Genomic DNA, 8,830 nt, shown 5'->3' on the forward strand with positions numbered 1-8,830 from the left:
AGGGCTTCCGGCCGTAAAAACCCTGCCGAAACCGAAAATAGCGACCCCGTATAGATACGGGAAAAAGCTACGGAAGAAGGAAGATTTTATCCTGATGAACTCACGTGCAAGTACTCCATATTAGTTGTATGTTATATATTCGGAAATACAAATTGAACATCCTAACAATAATGCAACCGCAGGAAAAATGAAGATAAAAATCAAGAAATCTTCCATGTAATGAGTGTGTCATCTAGTTAAAAAAATCTTAATACAGTTTTTCATACTTATTTTCAATATCGTGCAATCTCTATTTGCTAATTATGTTTTATTCGTTTATTTATTTATTTCTAAGTGATAAAGGGGAGCCATTGTTTAACATTGAGTTGTTTGCCCACCACAGGTATCAAATTCTGATTTTTAGTTGAGCCAGTGTGAAGTGAGATTGTTCGACATAAAAAAACATAACTGTTGTTCAAGCTTATTTATGATTATACAATTTGGTTTACTTTTAAAAAATTGTTTTTGTTTAAGATAATATTAGTTAATTATTGTATTTCGTCTCCATTATATATATATGTGCTCTTTTTCACGGGAAGATTTGCGAATAGAAGTTAAATCCCATAAACAATGTATCTCTAGGATTGTGTGGATCCTATTTCTTCAGATACGTCACTTTCTAAGGAATGTCTTTTTGTGAATGACGCTAACTGTATTCATCTATTTAGTCTGAAAATATTTTTCTTCACGACGCAGCCTTTATACGAAAATATTATGAAGACATATCAAGACTGAGGTAGAAAACACCAATAGCGACGAACGTACCCAACAAATAATTCACTGAAATTGGAAAACTAATGTTTTCTCCTTATAATTGAGTTATATTATAAATCGTATTATTCTCACAGTGAATCTTAATTTCAACTCTAATGGTTAAATTTTCAAACATCGATGTAAAAACTAAATTATTATGTACATTGCTACTAATTTCTACTATTTCCAATAGATTTCGTTAAAATGTAAACAAATTTATTTTAATCGGAAATGTTGACTTCCTTGCGTCCAAAAGTTTTTAAAAACGAATCACTTGTTTAATAACGTTTACGATTTTTTTTTTGGGGGGGGGGGTAGGGGTGCATAAATGGGCAAAAAAGTTAGATTTGGGGCAAAAAAATTAACACTTTCATATTAGTGGGAGTCACAATGTAGATATTTTAAAAACTGAAAAATCTTAGAAGACTATATCTCTCCAATGGAGGGCTGCCCCCACGCCATCCACGTGGACACACTACCAGACTTGTGGTACTCAATTTTACATACATTAGGAGATAAATGACGTTTTAGAAAAAACAAACAAAAAATTATTTCGGTGCATTGTAATGTAAAAGTAGCAGTAATAACATTTTATACATCCAAAAGTTCAGTCTTTCACCAGTTTAAATTAATTTGTTTACGCATGCACTATCTCACTTTCTTATCAGAACATAAGTGAACCTGATGAAGATTCCTGCGTAAAACACAGTTCACAGATTAACTTTTTTGTTATTGAACTTTTTCTTTGAAAAAAATTCAAAACTAAAAACGTTTTCCCCTTGATGTATTCATTATATTTTTAATGGTGCATAAAACTGTCTATTTAGACCGTGTAACCGTATGGGAGAGGTGTGGTATTTGTACACCTTGTTACTCGTGTTATTAAATCACTCACCTCAACAGTGAGTATATCACAAGCACTTGGGACTAACATATGTACCTCGTCGAAAAACCATTATGTCCCATATCTCGTTTATCAAGTTTGAAATCCTATTGTGTAAATCTCTCACAGCCGTTGAGTTTGCGTTTTGTTTTTAACTTTCAGGTGGGCAGATTATTATTCTTGCCAAAAGTGCCGGGAACCCCCGCTAGGGGATGTAGTAAACTGAGTCTAAGTTAAAATAATAACAGCTTTAAGTAGTGGGCTGGCATGGGTCTACAAAGATAACTGAAAATTAGAAATGTTGCCTCTCTTACCAATTACTCTTCTACTTTAATTAAGCCTTGATCTGTATCATTACTTCTAGAAAACAGAAAAAAAAGAGACGCTACATATCTGATCATTTCTCCGAGCGACTTGTTATTTTCTAGCAGTTAAAATAAGTGAAGAAAAACAAAAAATAAACAACAACTAAACTTATCGTACATTACAACTTAAATAAAGGTACTTAAATCCAAGTTCAAAACGTACCACACATTATGGGTGGACGTTTTCTAATTTCCAACCTCAATATATGGAAATATCGCAAATCACTGTTATCGCCTACTCTCTCCATTTCAGTAAGCTGCTTATGATAATATACGCTTTTTATAATGTTTATTGTGGTTATAAATCTCAGACTGACTTCATTTAGCAGTTGCGACTTGAACCTGTAAATATGGAAACCATATCACTTGAAAGGCTAACGTGATAAACTTGACATTTCATTTCTAAAAGTAATGAAGTGTGAATGAATTTACTTGAAATATATTAATTTAAAAAAAAACTTAACCAGTTGAGCAGATCATAAGAACTTTGTATGTATTTTAAAGTTTTTCTTTATTAAAACATTCTAATTAAATTTGCCCTAAGAAGTGGTTAAACATATTTAGGGTAAGGCCAGTGCTTGGAGGACAAGGACCGTAAGAATGTGGGTATGTTGATCGTAATTGTCAAGTTGCTTTTAGCATGTCCTGGTCAATTTGTATAAAAACCTAAAATATAGCAGAACAGGTTTATCAATGCATACAATAGTATATTAAATAGTAGACTGACACAGTTGTACAAACATAAGTTAAAATTAGAAATGTTAAAACTTTTAGCAAATACATTTGTACTTAAGCCTTGGTCTATAATATTACTACTGAAAAATAGAAACAAAGAAAACATTGCCAGAAGCCATTTGATTGAACATCATAGCTGAAATGCCGTTTCAAAATGCAGTTTTCCTTATCCTAAGGAAAACTGAGCAATTATATATATATATATATGCATGCTTTGTTAAAATATTTGGAATGGGTGTTAATAATATTTCTCCAAAGTTTAAGAAATAGAATATTAAATGCATGGTGAATATAAAAGAATAAATTATAATTACATCAGTCATAGCCAGAAGAACATCCAGTGTTGGAGAAGATGTTTTTTTTCTGTTTAACTTAAAGAAATTCTAGGTTTCGAAAAGAAAGGTTTATCCTTTTTGGAACTTGAAGAACACTTGATTTTAGAGGAGAGACTTACTTTCTAAATAAACAGGAAGATCTTCCAATATTATGAAAGATATGACATTTTCTACCTTTAAATTAATATTTTGATTAAAGAAAAAAAGTTATATAATCTCAGTTTCGATGAGAACGTCTCATAGCAACAATAATACAAATCCTTTGTTTTAAAGTTTATCATATATGCAAAGCTGAAAGAACTCGTTTCAGTTGTGTGAAATAAGGAAAATTTTGCAATACAAAACAGTATTTCATCCATGACGTAATTTAAATGGTTTCTGGTAATGTCATTTTTCACATGATACAATAGTCACTATAACAAGCAGTTTGTTTCTGTCATAATAGCAATAAAATAAGTTGTTTAAAGGTCTTTACATCACAGCAACTAGAACAGTTACATCTGGCAAAATGTCAGTGGCATTACTTAAGATTTTTCTATAATAAATAGAATTTTTTTTTATTTGATGATTAAAGTTAATTGTGCAAACTGGGTGTGAACTGGAAAATTCAACAATGCATCCATTAATTAAGTGCCATGCCACTTTAAAAAAAGGTGATTCATCGTCTTATCCTGGCAAGGAAAACTTGGATATTTCATGCTCTATGTGGGTAGGGGGGCATCCACATGAATTCGTGACTATTCGCTTTCCTTTATTTTAAGTAAATGACTATGATTTCAGGAAATAAAAGATGTCCTGGATCATTACAAGACCACATTTTACTCTTGTCCAACACCTCTAAGGCGTGTTTCTCGTTACTTATGCTCAACTAAAAATATATATTCTATGTTCATTTATTTAAACCACAATCAGTGGGTGGAATTACATTAGGCACGATAATAACCCTGCTATTTTACAGCTTTCAAAAATTGGTTTCATTGTGTAATGATCAGTGAGTGCAATTACCCATTTGAGTTATTCTTTCAGAAGAAAAAAACCTCTTTGTCTGAAAGTCTATGTATTTTTATATTCTTGTCGTGTTAGGTTTAAAATGACAGGAATAACTCAGAGCGGACGAAATGGATGGCTTGAACGATCTGATTATGAACACTGTAGGAATCCACCTACCATGATCTTTCTTTGAGTTATGAGATTAATGTTTCATCTTCAGAGTTCAGTAGTAGGGCAGGAAAATGAATTGTTTCTGATACCTACTGAGCTGAATAGATATGAGTTCATCAAAATCTTGTTCCTGCTCAAACAAAAAATGCTGATTTTCCAGGTTGTTTAACTGTGCTCCTAGAAATACAAACGCTTTTTGAAATCGGATTTCAAAAAAACAACAGCAAAAATCACGATGAGAAAAAGTAAGAAGAAGAATGATCCAAGTATCAACTCTAATTGAGGTCAATTCTTACACAGAAGCTTGTTTTGTTAGTTTGTTGTTGTTGAAATTTTCACGCAAAGCTACAAAAGGGCTATTTATTTATCTTAATTTTGAATTGATAAGATAGGGGGAAGACAGATGGTCAACAGCTGGGGACCACCCACTTTAGACCGAATAGTAAATTTGCGAAAAAGGATGACGTGTATGAACAAGACGCTGAGAAGAGATAAACTAGAGGTAATAAAAGGTCGTTAGAAGGTCAAATTGAATAAAATATCTAAGCAGCTATTTGAAGGTGTCAATCTAAAGTTATGAGCTAACAGAAGTAACAAATACGTATTAAAATGCACTAAGGTGTGTATAAGTGTCATTTAGAGGTCACAAAAGTCATTTATAAAAATACTCGCTCTGAAAGTATAAGTGCCTATTAAAATTAATCTAAAATTATCTTATTGTTGTTTCATATACGAATGCATTCGTCTTCTAGCAAATGTATTTGTAAGTAGACATCCCGCTCCTCAGTGGCACAGCGGTATGTCTACGGACTTACAACGCTAGAAACCAGGTTTCGATACCCGTGATGGGCAGAGTACAGATAGCCCTTTGTGTAGTTTTGTGCTTAACTACAAATAAACAAAGTAGACAGCCTACCACATCATATAATCTGAAACTTTAATACATCCATTTGTGAACTACAGGTGAAAACACATTTTGGCTCATAGTTTTACGAAAATTCTGTCCGTACTTTTATAGTGTATTGTTTTATCATTTAATAGTTAAAACATACACCATTGCATTACGTATCATTATTATTTTTCTTAAATGTGTATTGAATGAGCGCAGCCTACACTACTAGAGATCTAGAGTTCTATCATTTTAATTTAATGTTTCAGTTAAGAATATATTTTTACTCTAAATGAAAACAATTATAATTATAAGAACTCCCGAGCCGTCTTGTGGCACAGCGGTATGTCTGCGGACTTACAACGCAAGGATCCGGGTGTCGATACCAGTGGTGGCAGAGCACAGATAGCCCATTGTGTAGCTTTGTGCTTAATTACAAACAAACGAAAAACAAGAACTTCCGATCAGAGCAAGCTAGGTACTTAGAGTGAAACTAAAAACAACTCGACAAGCAGTATCACTAATTAGATATACTTTTTTTACGTTATATTACATTAGTCTAGTCCTCTGGTGTGCTACTGGTCAATTTACAGATTTACAATGCTAAAATCTGGGGTTCGATTCAAAGCTATGGAAAGAGCGTAGATAACCCAATATGTATTTTTGCGTTAAAAAACACAAACACATACATTAGCGTAAGGCTGTATACAAGGGTATTACAATTACCATTACCATTGGATCTAAAACGCTCGACGGAAAAAAATAGTTTTATTTATTAATTACCATTATTATAATCTGTCCAATCGCTACACACATAACTATAGATCAAGACACACGGTAGTGTGTCGTGCGGCCAAAACAATCTAGAGGACACTCTGTGTGTTATTAAGTCTGTCCAATCGCTACACACATAACTATGGATCAAGACACACGGTAGTGTGTCGTGCGGCCAAAACAATCTAGAGGATGCCCCCCAGTGGCACAGCGGTATGTCTGCGGACTTACAACGCTAGAATCCGGGTTTCGATACCCGTGGTGGGCAGAGCACAGATAGCCCATTGTGTAGCTTTGTGCTTAATTACAAACAAACAAATCTAGAGGACACTCTGTGTGTTATTAAGAGGAGTGATATTTAAGCGATTTTCCACTCTCTGTATCTCTGACTATGCTAATCCAAACTAACACATATTTTCAGTGGATATGTTCTACTGGATCCTTACTTCACATATCACATTCCAAGGCAATCCATTAAGAAATACACAAGATATAAAATTGATTGCATTTCTTCCTATTTTTTTTCTTCGCACCGAAAGTACGGAAACTTTACTTGATAGAAATATAGAATATGGATATTTTCGAACTTGGTACATTCATAGATTTTTACAACTTACAATTAGGTTTCAAGTTTGGTCTAAGTATAAGTCACATGTGTAAAGTTATTCAACAAAACCGCTCAAATTTGAACAACATTTTTGCGTATGCCTACGCAAAAAGTCACGTGAGCTATCAGTCTGAAATTTTTACTGTAGCTTCACTTAAGAGTAAAAAATGGACCGTTTTGAGTTTCTTTGTAATTAGATTAGCAGTTGCTAGTTGAAGTTTTCAAAATAATAATACGTGTGGACGGTTATTATTCATTATTCATTGCCAACTTTAAGCAAAAATTTTCTAAATTTTATGAAATTCTCCCAATTATAGAGCGTTTAGAGTCACGTTAAGCAATTATTGTAAATAATGATGTTTGATACTGTTGTACCGAGTTTCACTTTCTTACTTGCTATGGTTTGTTGGTGTGTATTGACAAAAAGTCGTGATATCTAATCAAAAAACCCCAGTGGCACAGCGGTACGTCTGCGGACTTATATTGCTACAAACCTGGTTTCGATACCCGTAGTGAGTAGACCACAGATAGCCCTCTGTGTAGCTTTGTGCTTAATAAGAAACAACAACAGCTAATCAAAAACATCTTAGGTGTGAAAAAAAGGTGCGGCTCCATTCAGAGTTATTAAATGAACCAGTCAAACCTTTCGTTTGAGGTACACATTACACTAAAGTTGATTGATATATAGACTCAATACAGGAAGCTGAAGTATGAGAAAGGTATAATATAACTTTTAGTAACTTTTGATAACTAGATCTAATCGAAAACACCTTAACTTAAAGGTGACTTAAAGGAATGAAATCAAAATTGGCGGCCAAACTGATAGTTACACTTATAGTATTGATAAGGCATGATGGTGGGTAAAACAAAGTACGCGGCCTAGCTAAATAATGAATGAATATTTGCTGTAAAATTCTTATCATTGCTATAAGTGTAGCTACCAGTTTGGCTGACAGTTTTGATTTCATTCCTTTAAGTCGCACGCTTAATCCTTTTTTTTTTTGTTGTTGTTGTTGTTCTATTTGTGCTCTGCCCACCAATGGTATCGAAACCCGATTTCTAGCGTTATAAGTCCGCAGACATCCCGCTGTGCCACTGGAGGGCAATATTAATCGAACAAACATCTTTAAAAATAACAAAATTGGATTCGTTACTTATCTATTAGTTAACGATATTTAAGACCAACCATTTATGAGACTTCAGGCATATTGTGTGCAATTAATGTGTTAGGCCAGTAAAATTGTTTGTTTGTTTTTTGAATTTCGCGCAAAGCTACACGAGGGCTATCTGCGCTAGCCGTCCCTAATTTAGCAGTGTAAGACTAGAGGGAAGGCAGCTAGTCATCACCACCCACCGCCAACTCTTGGGATACTCTTTTACCAACGAATAGTGGGATTGACCGTCACATTATAACGCCCCCACGGCTGAAAGGGCGAGCATGTTTGGTGGGACGGGGATTCAACCAGTAAAAGTTTATGTTATTTAATCTACTACCAGTCTTGCTGTGATATAATTTCACACTTATTAACAACTAACGGATTCAAACTCATCAGTTTAAAATTTATTTATACACCATAAGATCATCCGTCGTACAGACACGATATGCAACACTTTTTTCATCGTTCTACGTTTCACAAATGCATGTTAATCTGCGAATAAAGTTTAGTTGATATATGTATGTCAGGGTATTTCCCTCATTGCTTCGTAGTTTACCTATCCAAGTCCTTGAACGTGACCCTCAGTGGCTTAGCGGTAACCCCGCAGGCTTACGGCGATAAAAACCGGCTTTCGATACCCGTGGTGGGTAGTAGAGCACAGATAGCCCTTTGTGTATTTTTGCGCTTAACAACAACCAAATCTTGAACGTTTAGTTAAGGCAATCAAATATGAGTATTCAAGTGGATAAGGGATACCGTGGTATGCAACATGATATTAAGAGAAGCAAAAAAAAAAAAAAAAACTCTCCCGCATTCCACCTTATTGTTACTTTGTAGCAAACGGTTTTTCAGTATGCAGCATGATATTAGAAGGGGGAGAACTCTTTCACATTTCCCCATATTGTTCTTTTGTAGCAGTATGCAGCATGATGTTAAAGGGGGGGACTCTCTCACATTCTACCATATTGTTGTTTTGCAACAGTATTTCAGCATGTAACAATGATAGAAAAATTATCTTTGCTACAAAGAGTGTTTTGTTGAAATATGTTTGTTTTATTAAATAATTCAATTAGATGTTAAAGGTATATTCCCTCATGATAGGGCCCGGCATGGCAGGTGGTTAGGGCGCTCG

This window comes from Limulus polyphemus, unplaced genomic scaffold (assembly GCF_000517525.1).
Source record: "Limulus polyphemus unplaced genomic scaffold, Limulus_polyphemus-2.1.2 Scaffold411, whole genome shotgun sequence".
NCBI classification, from domain to species: Eukaryota; Metazoa; Arthropoda; class Merostomata; order Xiphosura; family Limulidae; genus Limulus; species Limulus polyphemus.